General features: G+C 42.1%; 2 protein-coding genes across 3 annotated transcripts in view; one reads left to right on the forward strand and one right to left on the reverse strand.

Moving 5' to 3' along the window:
- The window catches only part of nhsa (Nance-Horan syndrome a (congenital cataracts and dental anomalies)), a 70300-nt gene that overhangs the window by 23121 nt on the left and 20957 nt on the right, over nt 1-26222 (reverse strand). The window lies entirely within an intron of this gene.
- Nucleotides 17462-26222, forward strand: part of cltrn (collectrin, amino acid transport regulator) — an 81407-nt gene continuing 72646 nt past the window's right edge. Inside the window, exon 1 of the mRNA XM_079350840.1 lies at nt 17462-17468. The gene's annotated coding sequence lies outside the window, so the exon portion shown is untranslated. The remainder of the gene's footprint in view (nt 17469-26222) is intronic.

The raw sequence follows: 26222 nt of genomic DNA on the forward strand, positions 1-26222 counted from the left end.
GTCTCTTTTTTTAATTGATTTTAGTCGAGTTGTTTCTTGCATTTTGTCGGCATAATCTTTCTCAGAGCCATATTTCTTTCTTCTCTTTACAAAACCAGAAAAAACAACTGTGAGGAGTATTATGAGCCTTTTTTTGATCACATGTCACATTTCACTTTAAGGTATTTTTAAACAGTTGAAATCAAGCGTATGCTGATAAAAATAAAGCTGTATCAAATCATGTTTATTACCTGCATTATCTGTGAAAAATGTGTTGTCGTAATACTCAGTTTGTCCACAAGAGGCAGATTTGAACAACTTCTTGTTTTAAATGAGACTGAAATCATTCATCTGTTGTCCTTCATCCACTACTTCTAAACACTCGAGTATCAAGTTATCGAACTTTATTGATGTCTTCCTGAATGCAAAACCCAGCACCTTTCCACCTGAGTCCAAAAAATTTGAAAGAACCCCCAGCTATTATTAGAATTTAACATCACAACACATTTTGTAAAAATGAAGTTAAAGACTAAAAGTTGCAAGACAAAGGTCTGAATGTATAGACTGTGAGAACCGTGCAAAAGTGAAAACAAATCAAAAAGTAGAAACGTTTCAGTCCATTAAATATTTCAAATTTAGACACTTTGTTGTTTTTTGTTGTTTTTCACTTTTACACTTTTACACAGTCCTTCTTTCCCTGACTTATGCACCAGAAAACTCACAAGAGCTACGTCCACATTTTCTTCGCTTGTTAAAACTTTTTTCACGTTTTCACCAAATAAAAATAAAAGTTGAACTCAACAGATTTCTGTCTGCTAAATTATAATCCTATACATTTAATATGTTTACAAAAGATGAGTGTGCAGTCACGTCCTAATCACAGAAACTATTAAAGTGAATCAAATCAAATAAATAACAGATACTTTTTGTTCTCTCAGGGCTTCCGTACACTTTGACTCTGAATCAAAAACTGGAAAGTACAAACATATGGAGCTTCATACCAAAAGTTTAGAGAGCCACAGAAATATATTTCACCAGCAGGTAAAATCACGTCACTTACATCCTGAACCTGGAAGCTTCTCTCTCATGACATGTTCGATCACACTTCTGATGTCTGTCTGGTTCATAAACACAACAAACACCGACTCAGAATGATTTTGGATAAAATCTGAAACATGCTGCTGCTGCACGCTGACATCCTCCTGAAGATGCAGAGGATGAGAACTGTAGTAATACTGAGGCCTGTATTCTCAGCTGCTTCTTATTACGAACTACAAAGTCGAACAGCAGGCTGCGGTGGCTTTGAAATACTTTCCATTTCAAAACCTCCAGAACGCCTCGAACTGCAGGGCAGACACGATACCAGCCAGAAAGAGAGAGAGCAGCTTCTGGAAGCTTCAGAAAAAGGGGATGTATCGTTTAAAAATGTCGGACATCCTCGGAAGCATTTCCTGTGTAAAGATTGAAGTGCGCTTAAAGTGTTCATAGGAGTGTGTGTTGTGTTTTATAGGACGGTTAACGAGCTGAGCGACATAACACACTTTATTTGACACATTACATGACATTTGCACTTTCTAAAGCAAATGATGAGAGATGATGTAAAATCAAAGTGACATTTTAAAAAGGGTTTTTGATAGTGAAAACAACATAATGAATCAACAACACGTTGCAGCTCCTCAGAGAACACATCTTGTTTTTAAGTGTAGTAACTAATAAGAACTGCTATTCTCTCTGACAAAGCTCTTTTTAAGTTGTTTCCATCGAACTGAAGACAGAGTCTGGCCTCCTCCAAATGCCCACTGTTGTGTTTTATAAATTGTGGCTTTTTACCTGCTTTGTTTGTCTGCTGTGTAAATAAAAGGTGTGCTTTGGGCCAATGAGAACTTCTGAAGTTTCTGTGTATCTGGGTGGATAAAATATCATCAAATAGGATTTTCTTGTTAACCAGAGTGTTAAATGTCGGTGAAAAAAAAAAAAAAAAATCTGCAAAATTATTTATTATCACTCAACATGAAACATCACAATTTCCCAACATCCTCCTGATAAAAAAGGACAAAGCTAGGAGCTGGTTGACTCTGCAGCTGAAACATCACTTAATCCAACTAACTATATATTATCATAATTATTCATCTGCTAACTTCTTTATTGGAGCATTTATGCTTGGAATGATAAACAACAACTAAAATATCCCTGAGGAGCCAGTAGCGTAGTGACGAGCAGCCGGGATTCGAACCTGACCTGTGACTGCTTTCCCCACATGTCATTCCCCACTCTCTCTCTCTCTCTCTGATTCCTGACTCTATCCACAGTGATATCTCTGATTAAAGACATAAAAAGCCCCCAAAATAAACCTTAAAAATAAAATATTATCTCAGATAATTTTTCCAAAAAAGTCCAAGATTCTGGCTGTGTCCAAAAACACAGTCAAACTGTCTACTGAAAGCTCCATACAAACTGGACTGTTTGTACAGTGATGTTAATAACACACTAAACGTACTATACTAAACTATACTATACGATACTATACTGTCCGAGCTACGTTGGATAAGATAGCATCCAGCTGCCAAGTTGATCTGCTAACAGAATTCAACAACAACATAAATCTCTTCATAAATAATACAGCTCCATGGTTATTTGATTGCTACTTGACAACATGTAAAACTTATTATACTTTAGTTTGTAGGGCGCGAGTTGGCTGACTGGGGAGCTCATCGATTGGATAGTCTGAGAGCTGAAATGCACTGAGGAGCATGTGTGCTCCTGTTTCCACAACCTACTTAAAAAGGCAGCCGGACATTTCTCATATTATGATTACACACAAGAGTCAAAGTGTGCATTTTTGGAGATGGCTGATTTCTTAAAAAATTCAATGCTGTTTATACCACACTCCAAACGCTGAAAACCTCTACATTAGATTTTTGTTTGAAACAGCCTGACATGACCAAGAAACTGTAAAATCATAGTTGATCGTTCTTGTGTTGTTGGACTTATTGAGTGAGGCGAAGCGGTCAGAATCAGCCTCCTCACAATTCAGGGAGGGTCGACTCTTCCCTTCAGTTATGAAATGCCACCGCTCATAAATCACACACACAACACAACAGGGAGTTTCCTCTGTTTGTTCACTTTATGTCCTTTAAATCTTCACCGACATTTATCAGCCCCAGTGGAAAAACAATGATGAAATCTTGTCTTTGACTGTCAGCAGATCCACCACCATCAAACCCACTTGGCCACTGCACCGACTCTCTGCTGCTACTTCAGATGTTTGCTGTTAACCCTTTCCTCTCCGCACATCATGAATGACCTCTCGCGCTTGCTGAGTAATCGAAAGGAAAAAGGCGACACATGACAAACGCTGAGCGAGGACTCTGAACTCAAAGCGTTTCATGTCACTCTCCTCTCTGTGCACACTCAGCAGGGTCATCGCGGGGCAGCGTCTGCATTCAGCAGCCGTTTACCTCCTGACCTGCAGACACCTCATTATAAGGTCTGAACACAGAGCTGTGGGTCAGTAAACACCGGAGTAAATTATCAACTCAACGGACACTCATTCAGTCCACTTGGTCTCAATCACAGCTAAAGCTAAATGGACTGTGTTAAATGTTGATGAAAGCACATTTTAACATCGATGTTCATAATTAAAAACAATAATTCCTGGCCTGAGAGAAAAGAAAAAAAACAGACAAACAACCAAGATAATTGTTAGGAGTTGTTAAAAGTTGTATTAGTCACTTTTAGAAATGTTCTAGTATATTTCTTCAGCTTACAGCTGCTAGACAGAGTGCAGTGTAAATTATCAGGGCAAACACTCAGCTGTCTAAAAGCAATCAAAAGTCAAGATGTTTATCGTCTCTCTGGTTGGACAATCAAGTGAAATGATTGGCTCCCCTGTCAAAGATTAGGGATTAAATATAAAGACATAAATAGCATATAAAAACAGAACCAACTCAAATCAATCACAAACAGAGTCGTTGGATAAATATGTTTAGCCAGACTGCAAAAGATGTATAAAAGGGTTTGAAAACACAGGAAGTACCATTTGATACAACAGCAGGAGAAAACACAAGAAACTAAAAGAAAGAAGCAAAAAGCCAATCCTCGAAAGAACAATCAAAATTCCTTCACCTATAAATCAGCGTGGCGTTCACTTTACAGCTCGAGCCTCCTGATTGGCTGGAGACACATTTGTGAGGCTGCAGCACGCCCTCCGCATATCACATCATTTTACGGTCTTTGAGGTCACAGCTGACTCCTATTGGGCTGTAATGGCCCTCCCGCTGAGCTTGGCCCGGGTCCCTGCTTTCCCTACAGACCTTTGAAGTGCTTACCCCCCCCCCAAACACACACATGCTGGAGGAAGGGGTGTGTCCAGGATGGTCCCTGGGTTTCCTTTACCCTGCAGGTACACCTGGCTTGTTATTAGTCTCACAAATTAAAATGTGTGGCCGCTGACCTCTTGCCTTTGTGTTTCTTGCAGGGAACTGAAGAGAGGTGGGAACTATTGTACGTGGGGTTTAACAAACAAAAAGAGCTCCTGGCTTTTCTGGAAGTACGGGTAGCGATAACCACATGGGGGGGAAAAAAAAACCTTGAAGTCAGAACAAGAGAAGAAGAAATGTGAGCACAGTCGGCTCGGTAAACCTGAGCTGTGTGCTTACAGGAAGGTTTCTGCACTGAAAAAAAAAAGGTGAAACAAAGGAGTCATCTGTGTGTGGTCAGACAGAGAGGAGTGAGTGCAAACACCAGGAAAACACAAGCAGATTCATCTTTCATCAGCGTGTTTCTCAGGCCAGAGCGACACGCTGCATGTCACTCGTCTGAAGGAGTGGATCACGCTGCATCGACAACGTTATATAACTTTAAAACAATACCATGTGTGTGACGCTCAATTCAAGTCCTGTCTGTTCTTTCATCACACGGGTAAATGGAGGCATGTTCGCCAGCACACTCAACCAAAGTGAGACGCTCGGTTCAAATGTACGGCTCTTAAATACTGAGCAGACAAAATCTTCTTTAAAATGATAAAAAAAAAAAAAAAAAAACTTGCCAGTCGGATTCATGAACGTGATGTTGACGTTTGGCAACAGCGGTTTGAAGTTCAACATTTTTACATCACGTCATGCAGGGCCATGAGCAGCCAATATGTTATCCACAACTTAAGGCAGGAAAGGCGTTCACATCAGGAGAAACCTCAGGCTTTAAACTGTATCCCAGTGTTGAACAAGCTCTGGTGGGTACAAACCGTCCAAGATCGTATGAATTAAAAGACCTTTCTCGAAGACTGCTCCTTCAAAGTTAATGATTCAAATCATCAATTAAGAAAGAGCGAATGCATACTTTGTTTTTTTTTTAACTGCGTCATTGTTTCAAATCAAGAAACAGACTGTAACCTCAAATTGACCCTTCAGTGTTTTATGGCGAGCTAAGTAAAGTATCTCTATTTCAAAACAACAACAAAAATGCATTGTGGGACTTTCGCCGGAAAGAGCCAGGGAGGGCAGCGAGAGTTTCAAGCTATAAGTTTATGATATAAAATATGTATGTTGTGCTCAGGAGTAGTCTCTGACTCAAAGAAGAAAACGGAAAATAAAACCACGAGGTAAAACAAACAAACAAACAAATCACAGACAAAGACTACGAGATGAAATCGCCTCCAAATTAGACGACTTTGGAAAAAGGCAGTGACGTCATTACAAACCGACCGCGGTACAGTTCGCTAGAACATAACGTTAGCTTTTTACTTCTCTCGGCTGCATTAACTCTTCAAACTTCATATAAATGATGTTCATCTGTAAAGATTATCCTGCTGAACAAAACAGTTATGTATCAGAAACGTGTGTTTGACACAGAGATTATTTTCTGCAATGATCCAAAATCCAATGCAAAAATCCCATAGGCGAATTTTCGAAGGAACCACCGGTGCCATTTTTTCTGGTTGGCCTACAAAAATACGTCATTACTACACCAGTCTATTAAGAGTCAATAAAATTTTTTTGTCTGGCATCGTGGGAGCTGGCGATTCGACAAACAAGCGCTAACAACAAACGGTGAGAAGTAAAGAACATAAATAAACAGCCTGCTTGTACACACACATTAAAGTGAGTGTCGTAACACTATGTCAGAGTCAACAACACGCCAACACGCTGGGATACGCCCACCACATTGTACGTGCCGTCATCAGCCTCATAAACAAAAACCAACAACAGAAACACGTCCAGCCTTCAGTGGAGCCGCTCATTCATCAGCTTGTTATTCAGTGTGTGACAGGCTGAAGGGTCAGAGGTCAACGGTGTGCATGACATGCCGGACTGGGGTCACGAACGGAGCCTCAGAGGTTACAGAAACACTGAAGCGTACGTGAAGACTGTGTGAGTGTGAGAGCTCAGGTGTGTGTGTGTGTGTGTGTGTGTGCACAGCCAACAAATAGCTGCAGAGTATTCAGACTGTTATATAAGAGTCTGCGCAGTTTAATCACCAAAGCTTTTTCCTGTGTAAACACTGGGCTGTGTGAGTTCTGACTCTGGTTTCACTGGTTTACTGGCATCAGACGGCGCTCACATGGAGCACAATAAGCAGAACAGACAAACTGTGGACGGAGAGAAACACAAAGAGGGGAAAAAGGAAACCCAAAAAACGCAGACACGGGGGAAGGTGTGGTTTGGAAAGATACAACCAGAGCAAGCATTTACGCCGGACGACTGCAATGGAAACCGCTTTTTAACTTCACATATGGTCAGACTGAGGTCAGCTCCATCAGGCTGCGACCTGTGTGTGTGTGTGTGTGGGAAAGTCATTATGAGGGAGTGGCACCAGGCTGAGCTGAGCCCCGGAGATCTCTCACACATCTGAGCCTGATGGGATCCAGCTCAGAGAGAATAAACTGAAGGCCTGGCTGCTTTTACACAAACTGAGAGCTGGCAGGCCGGATGGATACGCAGGCAGAAATACCAGCAGCTCTTTGAGTGGAAACAAAGGAGGGGATCAGACCATAACAGTTCCTGGTTGCTTTCAACACCACACCCCAAAAACCCCCCCAGCTCTAAACAAAGTGTCCATGAGGTGTTTGAGTTGGCATCATTTAGGGACGAAACAAGAGCTGAAACTGACTCAAACCTCTCTGTGTATTCTTTACTTTGCTTCATTGAAACCAACTCCTACCTCATGTTTTAATGTTTTATCTGCAAACTGCATGTCCGCTGTTGGCAACATGGTAACAGAACATTTCCACCAGAATATTTCCAAAGTGTTTTAACATACGCCACCATCATATTAAACCAGGTAAATACTGCACAAACTGTACATATACATTTTTTACCAAATAAAAATGATTTTAGCCTTTAGCTTGTGAGCTAGCGTTAGCCACAAATCGTTAACCTGAAACTCTTTTATCTAATGTTTAAATGATTTAAACTTTAAGGTCTGCTTGAGTATAAAGACCCTGTAAGGGCATTTTGGTTTTGAAACAGACATTAAAAAGGATGTTTCTTCAAGATGTATACTACAAGTTGTCGTCCAAAAGAAAGCTATAGCAGCAGCAGCTCAGCTCTCAGCCTCCCCGTTTGCCACCAAAAATTAAAAACAATATAAAAAATCTGCATTGCTTGTTTTACAAATTCTCATAAAAATTGTCTGTATTTTTTTGTAAGAAAAAAATAACTCGATGGCTTCTTCGACTTGTGTAAACTATGTAAAAGATGAAAACTGAAGGAATTCCCCCAAACAAGCTTTAAATGTACAAACAAGCGAGTGACAGCTCAGCATGCAGCCCCCTTACTTCCACCATCACTCCCCTCGAACACCTGCTTAATAAAACCTCATGAAAGATTATTTGAAGAAAATGTGTAAACTTGAAAGCCTGGTATCCCGATGCTCCTGTAGTGACCTCTGTATCTAATAATGATTCAACGAACAAAAGAGGGTGGATTTTAGGTCTTTGCAATTTGAATGAATAACAAATAAACAATTTAACGAAAGACACCGCTGGGTCAGGAAACAGTAAGACCACTCGTCTATTTCTCACAGAGCCCTCTGTGAGTACACCAGATTTATCTTTCTATTGTTAGCCTCTGTGAGTCAGCACCACATTCACACACAAATATTCAAACAACGCAGCTGGAGATGATGCTGCGAAAATGGTGACCTGCTGTGTGACAACCAGCATGTGTGTGAGAGAGAACCAGTGTGTGTGTGTGTGTGTGTGAACAGAGAGGTGTGTGTTTGCTCGTTAGCACAGCGGTGCAGAAAGCATCAGTAGGCCTGAGTGTATAATCTCAGCTCGTCACTGCTGGGCTGTTAGCGCCATGCTGACTGCTCCACCAGAAAGGTCGTCATTGTGTGTTTTATTACAAAAAAAAAGAAAGAAGGTATCTCCGTGGAAACGGGCGTGTGTGCACGGAGACATGTGCTCAGAAGGGTGTGTCCTCCTTCACAGCTCGTCATAGCTCAGTGACGGAAAGAAAAGTGAAGTGTAACCTCACAGTGAACCTCAGTGCGCTCTGCAGATGTTTGTCTGAACAACTTTGGGAAAACTGACTACCAAAAAAATACTGTTTTTATTTAAATCTACTGACGCAGATTGTTTCCAGATGAACCCCCCCAAAATAAATCAACTGGTACTTACCTATTGATCATCAGCAGGAAGAAAAGAATCATCATGGAAAAGAAAGAAAGAAAACATTATTAGTTGATTTGCGGCAGGATATGCAAAAAAACATCTTGTTTTAATTTAACAGTATATTTTTTCAATGGCAGATGAATCTCAAGAGAGTGCACAAGCTGGAGTTCAGCCCAGCTTTTTCTTTTCATTTCATCAGAAACTAGATCTCCACCCATGTGACATTTCTGAGGCCTGAACCAGAATCAGAAACAGAATCGGGTTTGTTGCCAACTGCGTTAATACGTACGAGGAATCTGACATGATGTTTTGGAGCACAGAACACAGAAGTAGATGACGCAGTGGAAGGCAATAAAACAGCAGGAGTCTCTCCGTCGAGGAAATAAAGTACAAAAAAAATAAATAAATCAAGGGCAATATCAAATATATTATAAAACCATGTAATGCACAAAAGGCTATGTGCTACAGTTGTGCAGGTATGTTCATGGTTAGGATATCTAACACTACACACAGTGCAGTGTAAACAGGAACTCCTCATGTCCAGTGTGCTGATTTAGCCTTAAAGTTAATGTGGGGTGACTCTGTGTCTGGTTGAAGTCTGTGTCATGTGGGGGCATTATAGAACAGGCTGGCAGCCACAAACCGAAGTGGAACAATTCAGAGATTACAGAAATGGAGACTAATTGAAAAAACATCAATAGAACTTCTATCAGCAAAGAAATGACTCTACAAACACTCAGAAGGGAATGCATTTGCCGAGTTGACTTTATGTCAGTTTTTTGGCGCCTGTTAGAGATTTTTTTTGTCTACTTTTGCATGCAAGACGTGTGCAAATATATGCCATTTAAAACACAAGATAAGACATTTCAACAAAGGGGCACATTTTAAAAACCATAAAGCATGATGATATAAAGTGTAGCATGCAGTATGAGCAGTCATGCTGACTTTACAGTGTTCTTGTTGCAGACGATGGAGATGTCATATAAACTGTTATCTGTAAACAGATTCACCAGTATTGATATATCTGTTAATATTTTGCCTTTAATGTCAACCAAACGGTGTATGTCCCAGGCTCTGTTCACAAACGTTTTGCTTAACGGCCTCTCGGAGAGAAAATCTTATCTTCGTCCACATGTTGGGAGTCTGTCCTGAACAGCAGCCAGACTTCTGCACATCACTCTTATCTGTACATGTGAGCTCCCTGGAGTGTTTCTCTTTGACACAACTTTACAGATGCCAGACTCGGGCCTCTGATGGCGCTCGTGTCGGCAGCCTCACTGTGTCCCGGGGGGCGGGGGGGGGAGTTTGCTGAGATAAATAAAGACTGGGCCTGGCCGGGTGAAGGCTGAGGAAAGAAAGTGGTCCTGAGTCCGGCTGCCCCTGGAGGCCTCTCCTGTGTAAGTGCTCCATGAATGGCCGGCCTGAGGACTGCATGCCAACATGCATTGAACTCATGCAGGTCTCTGCCCATTATGCCAACAGAAGGGGACTCGGGTTACACTCAAAGAACACGTATTCTTCGTGGCTATGAAGCTAAAGTACAAGGATGCCTTCCACACTGAACATTTAGTCAGCCCGTCATCGTTTTACTACCATGTTTCTGTCATCTCTGAGGAGCTGTGCCTCCCTACTTCACTGTGCCAAACACTAAATTGCAGTAGCAGCAGTTTGTAATGATGGGTCCTGTTGTTATGTCATGATGTAAAATTAGTGGGTGCAGCAGGCAGCCAATGACATGGCAGCCATGACACACTTGGTTGGGTATGCGGTGGCAGAGGCCGCAGGACAGTAGGACAATCTTTCTCTGTTTCCGTGTATGAGAACGAAGACTTCTGCAGCAATGAGTGAAAAACTGTGCAGACTCAAAAGAAGGCTGCGATCTTCACAGACACGTGTTTGATTAAGAACATGGAAGTCTGATGAAAGAAAAAAAAACGGAGATAGGAATAGTGCTCTCAGGGTCTGCTGGACTTTAAATCAAAGCGCTAACAGTTCAATCTTTGAGCGGACATTTTGGAAGTCATGTTAGACTCCTTTGGTGATTTAAAGCCAAGATATTGTAAATTAACACGACCAATGACAAACACATTTGTTCTATGGATCGGCTCAGATTCCTTCTTCACGTGTAAAAATCCATATTCTGAAATTCTCTCTCAGCAATGTTGCATCATCTCAACTATGATTGGATATTTGCTTTTTGAAACATGTTGCCCAAAGCATGTTTTTTTTTCCCCTTCAGTCTCCGATCATAATGCTGTATAATATATCATATAACTGGAGACAAACAGAGGAAACATACTGCACTCTTGAATCCGTTCTTACAGGGGAAAAAAAAAACCCCAACAACCCCTGAGAGATGGATGTAAATGAAAACAGCTCTGGATCAGTGTAAAAGTCAAGCTGAGTGACATAAGCAAACATGCAGCTTACCAAAGCAAACACTGAGGAACAGGCTAACGTCATTTAAAAGCACTTTATAAAACCTACAGGCCACTCACCTGACAGCAACACCACAAGAAATTAAACACACACGGCCACAACACACACATCAGTCAGCTCAGCCTGAGGCCGAATGACTGTGGAGTCATTTACTATGTGACTGGCTGCTTAACAAAGAAAAACCATCATTGCATGTTTTGAAACCATTTCTAAAAGCTTACAGAACCCTGGAGACTTGTCTTTATTTTTCTTTATTGTTGAAGGTTTGGATTTCAGCTCACAGTTTTTTGGGTGTGTGCTCTCCACTCACTTTGGGTGGTTGCACACACGAGACCACCGGGACAGCCGAGGTGGTAAACGGGGGGGGGGGGGGGGGGGGGAGATATCCTGAGCTAAACAAGCTGTTTGGTAAAAGTGTTCAAGTTTTAACAGATGGATTTTTCTGCACAGGACGAGTCAGAGAGCCTTCGAAAAGAGCAAACTTCAACTTCTTTTAAAAACACAGCTGACGTGACGTCTACATCAGATCTCTGCAGAGTCAGCACGAATGTGGCGATATGTTTGGTTACATTTTGCAGCAATAGATCAGAAATTGAGGCCTAAAAATCAAGCTGTGAAGTGAAGTGTGTGCAGAGAAGATAATAAATGACCCTGAGCGAGGCCGGGCTGTTATCACTGACTCTGGAGTATCTCTCTTTAGTGTATTTCCTGTAACTTTACTCCCAGCTTGACCGAAAAACACGAGCAAAAATCTCAATCTCAGGAAGAGTCGTGCTGAAATCATAACAAGCAAGTACCCCTAAAGCACCTGTGGGAGCTGCAGCCAAGTAATAAAAACACACAAGCCCTTAAATCTGCTCTGCAGCGCTCGAGAGGTCCCAACCCCGAGCAGCAAATCAGGGCTGCAAAAATACAACATCTGTTTGCTGTGTGCTCCGGCGCTCGGTGCCCTGGACCCCGCCGAGGATTCAGGGAAACTTTGGAATTTCACTTCACCCGTCCTAAAAAACAAAAGGAGGATCCGCTCGGCAGCTGAACAAACAGGCGCACAGCGTGGAGAAGTTAGAAGACGGTGCGTCTGGCTCAACCTGCGTGAGGAGGTGGACTTCAGTCTGACCTCTTGTACGTCAGCATACCAGGGTCACGATAAGCAGAGTGTTTAGTTACTGATGCTGATTCAGTTTTGATGACGTCATGTTTTCATTCACTGCACACAACACTCTGAGCTTTTTTAAGTTTTTATCCTCAATGTCAGTTTGGATGCTTTAAGTGTCCAATTTGCATTTTGCCATGCTGTGACTGGCAACATTTTACTTCTTCTTCTCTTGTTGTTTAATGGCAGATGATCAGCGCTAAGGAGCATTACTGCCCCCTACTGAGCATGTGTAAACAAATATCATTCAAATGTTCTTAGAAAATAAAAGCGCAACATCGACTTTCTTTAACTTTATTTCCCTCCTGTCAAACATTCGTCCCGACCCACCACTTGAGAACCATGTCGTTCAGCGATTGCACTTGTGCATACAGGAAGAAGATTTTGAAAAAGACATCCATTGTTTTTGCACGAGCTGCGACTTGAACAGAGTCGAGACAATAAAAGAACCGAGCTTAGACGGCCAAACTAGAACTTGAACTACAGCACCTCGTCCTTTAAGCTCTCGTGGGACGAATGAACTGACAACACCTCATGTTTTAAATATAAACAGCATACAGTGTGTCTATAATTAATACAGTCAGGATGATGAATCATTTCATTCATCTTCCTAAAGAGCTCGCTGTCAAATACAAGTGGAGATGTAAACTGAGGGAACAATGAAAGCTCTGTTTGCCACATTGATTTACGGCTGATTATCAGGTAAAGCAGTAATTACAAGACGACTGACACTCATATTTCTGCCTTTGAGGAAAATGTATGAGCTAGCACCCAGCTTCATACCGAGGAAAAATACGTCCTGTGTGACTTAGAGGTTTAAATACTGAAATCTACAAATCATATCCGAGATGAATCTCCGGTTACTGAGCGGGCGACGCTCCTCTGAAATGACTCGTTTCAGCTGCAGACATTCCCACAGAGCTGCTGAGGCTGCAGCTCTGGTTTCATTAAAGCCTCCAGAGTGACGCTGTCCGTCCGGTCTGTCATACACACCCTCCCCCCGATACGACAAACAACTGGGTATCCTCTAATGGCCCCTGGCATGTTAGCATCCCTGCCTGCCGAAATATCAGAAGTCAAGCGGGCGCCTTGGATCTAAATCCTCCTGCAGCAGTGAATCCAACCTGAGCAGCTGCTTTGTGTTTATACCAGGAGCAGGTCGAGTTTCCAGAGGTGTTTATTCCCAGAGGGGTCGGGTTTCATGTGAAGTAAGAAGATTCTCTGCATTTTGTTTACAATCCTGACGAGCTGAGCTTCATCTAATCACATGTATGCTTGATGGAAATGCCAGGCTTCATTAGAGAGAGGAACATTAGTGTCTGCACGGTTACAGCACACTGAGTGGCAGGCAGCATTAGTGAATGAATGGTTTGGTTAAGTTAAAACTCTTTCTTCATCAGCCTCTCCTCTCCACGCGTCATTAACCTCCTGTAAACAACATGATTAAAGTTGGACTTTCACTCCAATGAAGCCGTTTTCTGATTTTAGAAGCAAAAGCAGGCGGAGAAATCGTCAAACAAATGTCCACGTTTAACCGGTTTACAGCTAAAATATCAGCACAAGAATGATTGTTTACAGATCAATAAAAGTGATGAGTATTAATGCAGATATTATCATGTCTGACGTAGCCACGCCCCCTTAATCTTACGATTGTTTTTGCTCCGTTTTGTTCTCCTCCAGCAATTAAAATAATAATATTAATAATAAGAGAGTAAACAAAGAGGCCTTTCAGAGGAGAGGTGAAGCGTCTTCAAGATCTGAAACCAAGTCCAAGTCACTTCAAACATTTATCTCCTCTTAGTTCAAACTACAACAGAGACATCCACCACAGCGATACCTTCATGATTTTAGACATCGCTCTTTCCATGGATTTGTAAAATTCAAGCTAAATATGAGATGTCACATCAAACTTTCAAAGATATTAAACATTAGAGGCCAGAACAACATGGTCAAGCTCCCCCTATCTGTTTAAATGCTAACACCCGTAAAGTGAATCAACTTTTAAAGCTTTTCTAAGGGAGGAAATGCCTTTCTTCAATCAGGGCATTTATGATGAAATATCAACAACAAGGGAAAAACACCGACCAGTTGTGAACACACGGGGTCTCCTTCAGGGTGAGGAAGTGTCTTACTTACTTTGTACAACCAAAGAAAGTGATCTGGTATGTCGATGGACTACTGACCCAGAGCAGCTTTTTCATTAATCAGAAGTCAAAAAGAACAAAAAAAAAAAGTGGACTCAGGCTCCTGCTCACAGGGACCAATAACAAACAGCAATAATGTTTCTTTCTGTCTTTGAATGAAAGTTGCTGTGTGGATAGGCGTCAGAAAAATGGGAGCTGCTCTTATTATGAAAGGGTTTCACAGTGCTGATGGTTCATGCAGAGTGGAGCGCGAGGGGCCGAGGAGGATCTGAGGATGTGCACATCAAAGGTGGGCGGTCAGATCTCGTGTATATGTTTCATTTTTCTTTCATCATGCCGATCACTCGCTCGCTCCATCTCTCTCTCTCTCTCTCTCTGATCTGAGGCTTTTTATTACCTTATATAGAAAACAGTCCAGTCCACTCAGAGCTGCCCCTTCACATGAGCCGGGGTACGAAGGACCCTCCCAGGAGGAGTGCTTGCCTGTCCCTTCCCATAACACGGGCATCAGGATAAACTCTGTACAGGAGGCTGGTTCAGGGGGGGAGGAGGGGGGGGGGGAGCTGCAGGGATCAGCAGGCAGAGAGGAATTTCTTCATTACTTTCTCCAGCTTCTTAAGCTCTGCTGTGCATTATCTCCGCACTCAAAGAAAAGTCGGCCCACTTGTCCGACCTCTCTGACTCCTTGTGGCTGAATGTGTGGCTTCTTTGTGTACCGTTCACACATTAACCCAAAACGTGAAGAACCACAACTCAGGCGGCTGTAAATTTACATCTCCAAAACCACACGCCATCTTGTTGACAAACAGCTGCGTTCTTGTTAAACGCACGCTGGGTTTAATGGGTTCTTTGGCTCGGGATTTTACGCAGACCGAGGTTGCAGCGCTCAGCAGCAGGCTAACCACATATTTCTGCAGAACGAGACGGGCACACTTCAACTGTAAAAAAAGGTCTCAACTCTGAGCTAAACCCTCATTCAACATCAGGATGAAGCAAAACTAGCATGTGTCCTCTCCGTCTCTCTGAGGACTGATGAGCAGATTTTGACCCTCCAACAGGGCGTGTGTGTTTCAGGTTGAGCTGTGTTGATGTTAGACTCTTCCCAGCTGGTTTCTGTTTGATCCTCGCTGGTCCACGTCCGCTCACAGAAACAAAGATCTGGCCTCCTGCTCACACTGATCTCTTTGATCACACACTCCTTCAGTTGTGACTGGAACAGAGACAAACCTGAGACGGCGCTGCAGCCAGGAACAAACTCAATCACGCGATGAGTGAATCCTGTTGCACCGCGTTTCTTCAGAACAGATCCACATGTTAACACATCCCGACCTCTATTTCACTCTTCAAGGAGGGACGTGAAGGACTTTATCCGTCCAGAAACAATCAATAAGGACCCAGAAATGTGTCAGTGGAAGCAGATTTGGCTGTTCAATACAAATCTTTCACTCTTTGATCCCAGTGAGATCCACTAAACTCGTATCTGATTCTAATGCAATAAAGCGCACAAATCTAAGAGTTTTTTCAGCTATCAGCTGGACATTAATATTTCCAGTCAATTGTTTAAAAGAAAAGGAGGCATCTGTTGACAGTTCGCCGTATTTAAAGTAGTCCATGTAAATGAGGAAAATCTAAGTATCTGTTTGAGCTAGCAGCAGCTCAGCTCTCGGCCCGATCTGAATCGTCTAAATTCTTTTTTTTTTTTTTCTGCTCTCACAGGTTTTCAATCATTTGCCAGATTATTAAGGGTTTAAAAAGCAGTAAAAACCTTATGAATCACGAACACTGAAGCATTCCTGAGCCAAAAAGAAGAAAAAAAAGAGCAAGGCATATATAGAGTATGATCAAGCTAGCAGCTCAGCTCACAGCCTCTATTCATGGACTCATGTAATAAGAGTGAAGCACACAGATTTCCTTAAAGTGAAACACATAAATCAGTTTATAAATGTTTTTATACCCAAAATAGTTTTTTCAACTTTTGAAAGTTAAATCCTTGTCAATAATGAGCACTGAAGCTTTCGATCAAGCTAGCAGCAGCTCAGTTCTCAGAGAGAAACATGAAGGGAAACTGTTCATTCATGGTTATTTATTCTCTGGCCATTTTTTGGGGGGGGGAAAAAGTAAAAACCAGTAAAAAAAAAACAACTTGTAATTGATGTGAAGGTTTTGTTGTGAGTTGTGATATAATCTGCTCTGTGTACGAGGATGAAGATACAGAACATAACTGTATACTGAGCTGACAAAATGAAAGGGAAATGATCAGGCTCTTCTCGGAGGATGATGATGTGATAACTGTCTTTAAGTGGACAGGTCAAATAATCTACAATAAAACTGCAAATACAACAAAAATCCACAGTCATCTAAACAAGTAGCAGCATTACATAAACATCCATACCCAGAACTGATGACAACCACATGGAAATATCAACGTTGTGCAAACAACCAATGAGCTGCTTAAATATTTCCCCCTCTTGAGGACAAGTTGCTCCATGTTTGTTTCTAGATGCTGAAGAGACAAAGATGTCTAAAATGTCTAAAGACGGGTTCTTATGAATTGATCCCTTATGGGAGGGGAAGGAAACTCGATATGTTTGTTTGTAGCTGCAGTGATGCGATTCACTCTGTTCTCAGGTTTTATAAATAGTATGTTTGTGGTGGTATTTCCCAGGAAGTCCACTTTCAAAGACTATACCTCCAGCTTTTCTTTTTTTAGCATGTGTGTTTAGCATGTGTGTGTGTACCTCTGTGTTAACAAACTGAAGAATATTGAATGAAGAAGTCTCTTTCCGTCCGTCCTGACCTTCTGAGTGCTGACAGACTCTGAGATGTTGCTATCAAAAATAAACTTTGCCTCTAAGCTTCTTAACTAAAAATGTCCTTTTAAGCATGAATGGCAGCTCAAAGTCAGTCGCTCTGGTACAAAAACAAAACAAGTTGCGCTATTTGCTATGTTCAAAGTCTACATGACAAAAAACTATGCAGCAGCCTGAGGGGAGTTCTGATATTAACAAACCTGAGCGTCATCACCTCCGCCTGGTAAAACAAACTGGAGTCAGATCAGAGGACGCTATAAAGACGACAACAAGCATTATCACGCTCCAGCATATGGAGAGGTGATGTTCATTAAATAGCTTTTTCACAAGTGTTTGATAACTGCATTTGAGGGGTCATTAAAAAAAAAATTATAAATCTAAATCTATCAATTAGTTAATTATACTTTTTTAATCCCACGAGGGAAAATGGTTGTCTAATGAACACACACAGGCTGAGATACACACTCATGCACAAACAGGGTCCTAGTGACCTGCATTAATGGAGGGGTCTCAGAGTGAGGGGGCTGCCCACAGCGAGCGCTCCAGAGCAGTTTTTTGGGGTTCGGTGCCTTGCTCAGGGACACCTCGGCAGGATTCAGGAAGTGGACTAGCACCTCTCCAGCTATACCAAACCAGTTTCCCGACTTGGTCCGTTGCCGGGACTTGAACCCTCCGGTTCCCAAACCAAGTCCCTACAGACTTGGGAGCTACTGCCGCCCCAATCCCGACAGATCTAAGAAAGATGGCAGTCGATGTATCAGAATCAGATATGTTCTCTGTATGCCAACTTTTAATATCATTTTCACTTTGTAATGTTTACTTGCATATTCTTAAACTGTTTTAGCCATTTCTATTCTATTTTCTCTTGGCTTGTTTATTCTTATTCTATTTATTCTTTTGTTTTGTTGCCTTTGATTATTCATTTTTGCACTCTTTCTTCTCATGATGCTTCTTATGTCCTTTGTCCCTTGCTGCTGAAATAAGCTCTCCTTTTCCCTGAATGTGGACCTAAACTTCTGCAGAGTCAGGCCCCCTTTTAAAAAACTAAAGTAAACTGTGCTCTGTTTTGAAGCGCTCCCCCTCCCTCTGCTTCGAGGTTGTAAAGGATTACGTGAAAACTTCAACGCTCTGAGGTTACCAAAGAAAACAGATTAGGGTTATGTTCATTTATTAAGACATATTTTCAGCTTGTTCGGGCTTTTCTCAGAACTTCTCCTGTTTCAAACGCGCATAAAAACTTTCCCAGAAAACACCTCAGCGGTTCACTCACTCTGCCAAAACACGATGATGTCACAGCAGGGGCCTCGCCTCGCTCCGCTGACATGCTCACGTTATGTAACACAGTGAGCGCAACACTCACATGACATCAGGCCGGATGTAAAGAGAAGTTCAAACATCGTCACGACACACACACACACACGCAGCTCTTCTTCTCATCTCTCTGTGACGTGTCAGCAGGTCATCAAAAACAACAGGCTGCTGATTGATCCTCTGCAGGAGATGAACGCCTTCCCTGCCCTTTAAGCAGACGACCACAAAGAACGTCCAATCAATCCGTTTAAAAAAACAAACATCGATTTTTATCTCACCGCGGGTGAGTTTAAGTTTTCCATCTTCTGTTAAACATTCTTTGTACGTCTTTATTGGTCAAGTTTTCACTCTCTATACTTACGTTCATGCTAACGCTTTTCATCGATGCATCAACTGACCTCCTTTAAAGCACTTTAAGTCACATTTCTTGCATTAAAAGGTGCCTTAAAAAGTTGAGTTTTCACATCATTCTCCGTAGAGTTCAACTATTATTGCGATCCACATTTTAAAAGTCATACCTGTGCTCTGGTGGCCTCGTGGTTTGTCCCATAGACTGTTTGTCCACACAGAAACGAGGAAAATAAGCATCTTAAGCAGGTTTTGGGTTTGAGCATGACAGCTTTTATTTCTCTTTCTTTTCTAATTTCTAATCCTGAATTTCCCTCGGGATCAATAAAGTATCTATCTATCTATCTATCTATCTATCTATCTATCTATCTATCTATCTATCTATCTATCTATCTATCTATCTATCAAATTATTTTTTTCGGTTATATTTGTTGGTCTTTTACTGAACGGGGCGTCAAATGTCACCTCTATTCTCACCTCTGTCTTTTTTATTTACATTTGAGCTGAATCAACGTTTGCATTGAGAGACAGCTTGAGCAGCATATTCTGAATGAAAAGCGCTCAATTAGTCATCGTATGAAAATCACAAATCACTGATGCCGCTCCACATGTGCACATGTTCAGTTGTTCTCCTGGAGGCTGCAGCTTCACGGGAGTTCAAATACAAAACACTCTGAATGGGAAACGAGTCGCCTCAAATACTCTATCATCTCCCCGCCTGCTGCTATTGGACAGAAGTGCGTGGTCAGTCAGCCAATGACGTCGCTCTGCATTGTTACTGTGTGTGTTCTTCTGTTAGGGGGGGTGGTGTGTGTGTGTGTGTGTGTGTGTTGCATAGAGCCGACCTCAATCCTGAAGCCACCCAAGCAAGAAGATTTCATTGTCCTCTCCTTTCATTGCCCTTCCCCATTTAGGGGCATAATTTGTAAAGTAAACAGGCCCTATAGTGGCACGTCACACGAGCACTTTCACCACTGAAATACAGAAAAAACATGATATTCATCTCCACACACACACTCAGTGAACATCAAAGTCACAAAACATCTACAAGAGTCTGCACAGTTTCTTACATTTGTCCGTCCAGTAAAGATTCTTTTCTCTGACTCTGAAGCCAAACGTCATGGAGTTAAAGATTCACTATCTGCCTCCCTCAGCACACGCTCTGCTCCTGTATAAATACAGCTTTAGCTCATCTTGCCTGGCAACACAGCTCGGAGGATTTCCCCACTCCACTTCTCATGGAATCCTCTCCACAGTTTGCTTCCCTCCTCTTCCTGGTGAAACCTCGGAGCGACCTGACAGACTACACTGAGGGCACGTCCCGTGAAGAAGCAGCTCCAGCAATCTGGGTACAATTACACCCACCGTCACTTAAAAAAAAAAAAAAAAAAAAAGAGTGCATTTTAAGGGACAGCTTGTAATTTGAAATGACCTTCAGCTTCATGTGATTGAATGTGTCTCCTTTAAATCTTCTGTTTAAACTCATCTGGATGGATCACATTTCAGGTTTGTCCTAGTTTCTCTCAAATCTCTTCCACGCCCTTCAATTCAAATGATACGGCCTTTAATACAAGATCAAGTGAACGACCTGCAGCAAGAACGTCTCAATGCGTCCATGAAAATGAGCCACTGAGACCTGCGATACACTGGAGCCCGTCAACCCCGAACCTTGGGCAGAATATAAGCAGAAATACATTTTTATGACAAAACAGATTTATCAATTCTTGTCTCAACATCCCTCTCTCTCTTCTCACAACATTTATCGTCTCTCTCTCTCCTGTCCTATCCTGATAAATGCACAAAAGCATCTTTAAAAAAAAGGTTATACTTAAAGCGAATTTAAAGTGTTTAAACTGTAAATGAGCGCTGTAGCACTTTTTTTTTTTTTTTTTAGGAGGGGTTTCTGGGAAGTTCTCTGAAATGATATCTGCGTATTTACGCTTCACGCTTGTAAAATGTGTCAAGGAATACACCACCTCACTTTTAGGACCTGGATGAGCTTCTCTTTAGCCTTGCAGCAGCTTTTTACTGATACATGCATGATGCTTCAAAAATCCTGTAAGTGGTCCATTTGTGAAGGATAATGTGGAAATTAAAAAAGAATAATAATAATGAAACTTTCAGGGGTAATTTAAAGCCAGTTCAGAAATCCAGTGTACTTTTAATCAACAGCACCAGTGGCAGAAGTTACCTTTAATAAACGAGCTATAAGAAAATGCAGTTTGAACTCTGGATTGAACATTTTTAAAAGTTGTGTTTCTGATGGAGTCGGACACGTTTACATTTTGCGGTTTGCCAAATCTAACCGTTTGCATCTCTGAACAGAAGTATTTGCAAAACGTTCCTTTATGCAGCTCTACGGTTTCATGTGGGCAAAAACGAGACCAAGTGACCAAAAGTTTTTCCGTTGCATGTTTAAACTTCAGTCTGAGCTCGAAGAAAAATGCAGCTGCAGACTGGGAGGGGAAAGAGTCCCCCAAACCCAGAGATTAGACTTCGTCTTCAGCAGAGGGAGAAATGTGTGTGTGTGTGTGTGGTGTGAGTGTGGGGGTGGGGACAAAAAGTGTGTGTGTGTAGGGGGGATGTCCTTTCTCCACGTGAAAGACCCCAGAATCAGCAGCCTTCACTCAGTTATGCATGACCACTGAGTCCTCCCGTTTAATGAGCTTTTATCTGGTGCAAAGACCCTTCGGACTGTTTCAAGTCTTCTAAACAATATCTGTAAATTAAACTTTAATCCCTTCACTTCCGACAGCCGGCAGGTCCACAGACCTTCTTTATTCTCCTCCCTGATGTCTCACATGTTCACTCTCTCAGTCAGCTTGCAAACACCAGATTGACTGCACAAACAGCAAATATTTGATAACAGCCGAACTCCTGCGTCTCTCCGTGTCTGCTGTGCGTCGTCCGTCATGTGTGGTCAGGAGGCTGCTCCAGAGAGATGCAGGAATGTGAGCAGAAAGGAAAGCCAACAATGCTTTTAGAGTCACAAACCACTCGTACGCTTCCTGTGGTTTAGTGTTCGAGGACGAGCTGGAGACAAGATATTTTAATTAGCACAGGTTCCTCAAGTCACATCTGCCTGTTCTTAATCTGGGATACACCTGATAAACTACTTCTTCATCTGTCTGTTTGGTTGTTTTTACTCGATGTCTTTTAATCATCCTCGTAGTTTCATTGATAAAAATCTATAATGTTACGGTTTCAAAGTGATTCTGTCACTGTTAAGCTTTTAATCTGAGATCAATTCAAACACAAGTAACCATTTAGTTCAGCCGGGTTCTGTCGCCTCTCGCCGCTTCAGCTTCACGCTGCAGGTTAATCTAATGTGGTGACGTCCTGAATGAGGAAATGTTGTAAAAGCCCAGTTTGAATTTTCTAAATAAATACTCTAGTTGAGATTAATTCAAACATAATTTGTCACCTGCCTTTTTGCGTTTTCTTTACTTTTATGCAACTGCTTTTTTTTTTTTTGTGAAATCTTTTTTTTTTTGACAAGATAATAAACAGGAAGAGGGAAATCAAAACTTTATTTAATTTTTGTCTGAGATACATTTAAACAGGACGATGTAAAGCAGCTGCCTGTGATTTTCAAAGGGCGAGGTCGAGCTGTCGTCGGAGCAAATAAGAAAAGACTAAAGACAAAAGTTGTGTATCCCTCTTTCAGTTTTCTGATGTAACAGTGGAGACAGTCTAGTAAGTGAATGTCCCACACTGTGTGGGACCGATCCGGGGAAGTGACTGTGATTAGTCTGGCTCCAGTGGGCATGAGATCTCAGCAGGGTGAACCTGGACGAACAGGGACACTCACAGAGAGACAAGGAAGACATAGAGAGAGAGAGAGGGAGGGAGGGGAGGGGAGGGGCAGAGAGGGGAAACATGCAGGGTAATTTGGACCTCCACAGTCTGACAGTGATTTCCACGATGGTAATCACATCAGCGTTGTAGCTCGGGCAGAGTGACATCACTGGGAGCGGAAAGTTTATCCGGCCCTGGAAGCCAGCGATGGAAATGTCATATTAAAGAATGAGTGTGTGGATCCAGAGCTTCTCTGCAGAGCCTCTAATCAAGCACCAACGAGTGTAACAAATCAAGTAAGGAAGGTGTTTCAGAGCAGACAGCGGAATAATAACAGATCATGACATGGGCGCTCATGACTTCCAGATTTGAACAAATTTGAATCATTCCCACAGTGAGTCAAGTTTAATTTCATTTAATGTCATTTATCATGTAAAAAAATAACTGATTAAATGAGCCATGGTTAGTTGACGTGAGTTGTTGTCTGTATAGTCCATAAATGTAACCGCATGAAGTCAGATAGTGAAATGAAACGTGTGATTAAAAGGCTGTTTGGGTCAGCAGCATCCGGCTCCAACACACCAGCTGTCACTGAATATAAATGAGAAGAAAGGAGGCGCTCCGTCTTTGTCTTTGTCTCAATGAGGGTCAGCAGCAGTGACACTGAACTTCACAGAGACGAGAAGTGTGTCACCTCACACTGAATCCCCTTTAACCCGCAGATTAGGGGCGACCAGAGTCCCAGATTAAACACGGATCTGTCTGAGGTCAGGTGCAGGACCGACGTGTGGTGGGGTTTTTTTTTCATTTAACAGAAACACTTTATTGTGAGTCAAAATGTGCCTTTAAATTGGTGATGTGTACGAGTGACTCTGGGTGAACACATGAAGTGTACCGTGACCGCCCTGGCTCAGCGGCTTAAGGCAGGGCCGAACCTGATCTGAGCTGATGTTTAGATGATAAGCAATAAAGCATGTCAGATACAGTGTTTTGGTTTTCTTATTTCTCTCTAATCCGAGCCTGTCGGGACGCCTTCATGACGACATGAGGAGAAAACAGTGTTGGGGTCACGAGGAGGTTTTATGCTTTGTTTACCTTATGTAACCTCACGTAAAAGGCCTCAAACCTCGCTGGACTTGAAGTGCATTTAGGAGCTATGAGTAATGCTGGCGCAGACAGCTTCCTCTGGAGACCCTCCTCAGTTTGTTTATGGAGGGAAATGAGTCGCAGTGGATTGTGGTTTAGGCTGTCACTCTGTTTGGTGTGAAGACTGTGTAGTTGTGGCGTGATATCTGACAAGAAACATCAGCGTCACACCTTCGGTTTCCTCTGTTTCCCTCGGCTCTGTGACCTCGCAGACGTCCAGATGGACGGCTCACATCTGGGAGGAATGTCTCCCCTCTCTCTCTCCCTGAGGGCTGCGAGAGTCACAACGGAGAAGCTTACTCTTCTTCTCTCCTCATTCGACGTCTGTGACCAACGCAGGCCATGTGTGGTTTGACAGGACCGACGTGAGTCTGGAGGCGACAACAGAAACATCTCTGCAGAGATGAAAAAGAAAACAACCACCCAAAAAAAACAAACCCCGACAGGCCTGAACGTCAGGGACATCAAACACTAAGTGTGGGATTTCTAAAAGCTTCCAGTTATTCAAAGAACATCAAATGAGACTAACTTCACTATCGCTCTGTCACTTTATAAACCGACAGATGAGAGAGTTGAGAATTTGATCTTTTAGAGTCGTGGAAAACTGGCACAACGCATCGTACACACAGGGTGAAACTGCCTTCATCATGGAGAAAAATACGCACAAATAAGTGGAAATAATCAAGTTGGCCCAGTTGTGCAGAGAGTGCAGGAAGTATCATTTTCTTCCTTCTCTTATTTTGTCATATCTTTGTTTTTTTCGTCTCTCTTTATTCTGATCTGATGTAAATCACAAAGTCTGCATGCCTGTTTGGCTCAGTCAGTAACTTACAGTGGTTTTATAAATACATCACTCAGGGTTAGGGTTAGTAGCGTGTATATGATGATGCAACGACTTCTAACAATTACGAGTCATCGCATCAATTCTTTGTGCCTCCTTGCGGCGGTTCTTTCTTCTGACATGAATGAAGTCATTGTGAAGCAGATATATTAATGTCCTCTGCAGATACTTTTTACTGTACTTAGTTTTCCTGTAATAAAAAAGTAAATTCAGATCCTGACTTATGCATCTCATTATCTCGGAGATCTCGAAAACTGAAATTCACTCATCATCACAGGAACACTGGTTAAAATAAAAAGTATGTATGTCCACTTCGGGCTTCCGTACAGACAAGTCTTATTATATATGTGTCTTATAAGTGTTGGACGTTCTTCAAATTGAATCAAAACTGTGTTATAAAAACTCCTAACAGGCTCTAAGCTACTTATCATGATGCTCCCACGCCGTCATAAAGACAGATTAAATATCTTAATCCAGGGCGTCAGGAGAATATGCAAATTCACTGTTGTGACTCATCTGTTACCCGAGCTCAACCGCAAACATTAAAACTCTATCCGCTGTCCCGATCTCTACATGAAGGCACCAAAAGCCCCAAAATAAACCTTCAAGGAGCCTTCACGAGACTCCTCCCGTTTCTCTTCACTTCAATGTGAAATTCCAGAAACTCGGCCCCGACCTCCATTTTTCACTTTGTATCATAAACTTTCTGTCTCCTCTCAAAGTCATCTGAAAAGGTCCTTTGTGTCAAAGCCGCTCCCAGAGACTTCTCTACACGTCAACACGAGCAACAGCAACCGCCAACAATCCACGCCGTCAACACGACATCTACTGAACGCCGCTCGTCTCCACGACTCCAGGTCTGCTCGCTCCACGGACACAGCCGGCAAGATGAGACGATACGTGGAAACAAGTTCACTTTCCGACTGTGTGAATCATGCTGCAGCTGCAAAACCATTTTTATAGGATTATTTTTAAAAAGGATCCAAATCTCCTCATTCCTAGAGTCTCTTTGTTGAACTTTACGTCGCACGATAAGAACGACATTTCGTTGCATTGGCTCACAGTGCAGGATAAAAAACAATAAACCGTGAACCCGTTACCACGACAACCTGAGTGCAATTCATCTCCAACACCACAGGAAATGTTTGACCCAGGACCATGAACACATCCAAACATGCTGCCAGGACAGCTCGGCTCCGCTCACACTGACCTCCGTGCAGGAGAGGTGAAACGCTGCTCCAGCGTTAACTTGTCTCCCTGAAGCCTCCACACACTCTTCACTAATCACTAATGAGCCCTGTTGGGGATTTGGTGGACTAATATTTTAATTCTGCAGCAGACGCTCATGACCTGGATGTTGTTTCAGCTGTAACCTGAACAGGAAAAAAGTTTTTGCTCCGCTCGCTTTTTTTTATTCACGCAAAAAGTTTCACAAAAGAGAAAAAAAAAAAATCAGACTCTGAATTCTTGACGTGTTGATGGTTATCAGTGTGAACCAGTAGCTCTAAAGCACTAAAGTACTTATAATGCTTGATTATTTATAAATAAAAACAAACATCAATATCTTTATTATAACATGATTATAAAAGAACATGTTTGAATAAAAATGCAAATGACTCCGACTTGCATTGAAACAGAT

This window comes from Symphodus melops (genome assembly GCF_947650265.1).
Source record: "Symphodus melops genome assembly, chromosome: 8".
NCBI lineage: Eukaryota > Metazoa > Chordata > Actinopteri > Labriformes > Labridae > Symphodus > Symphodus melops.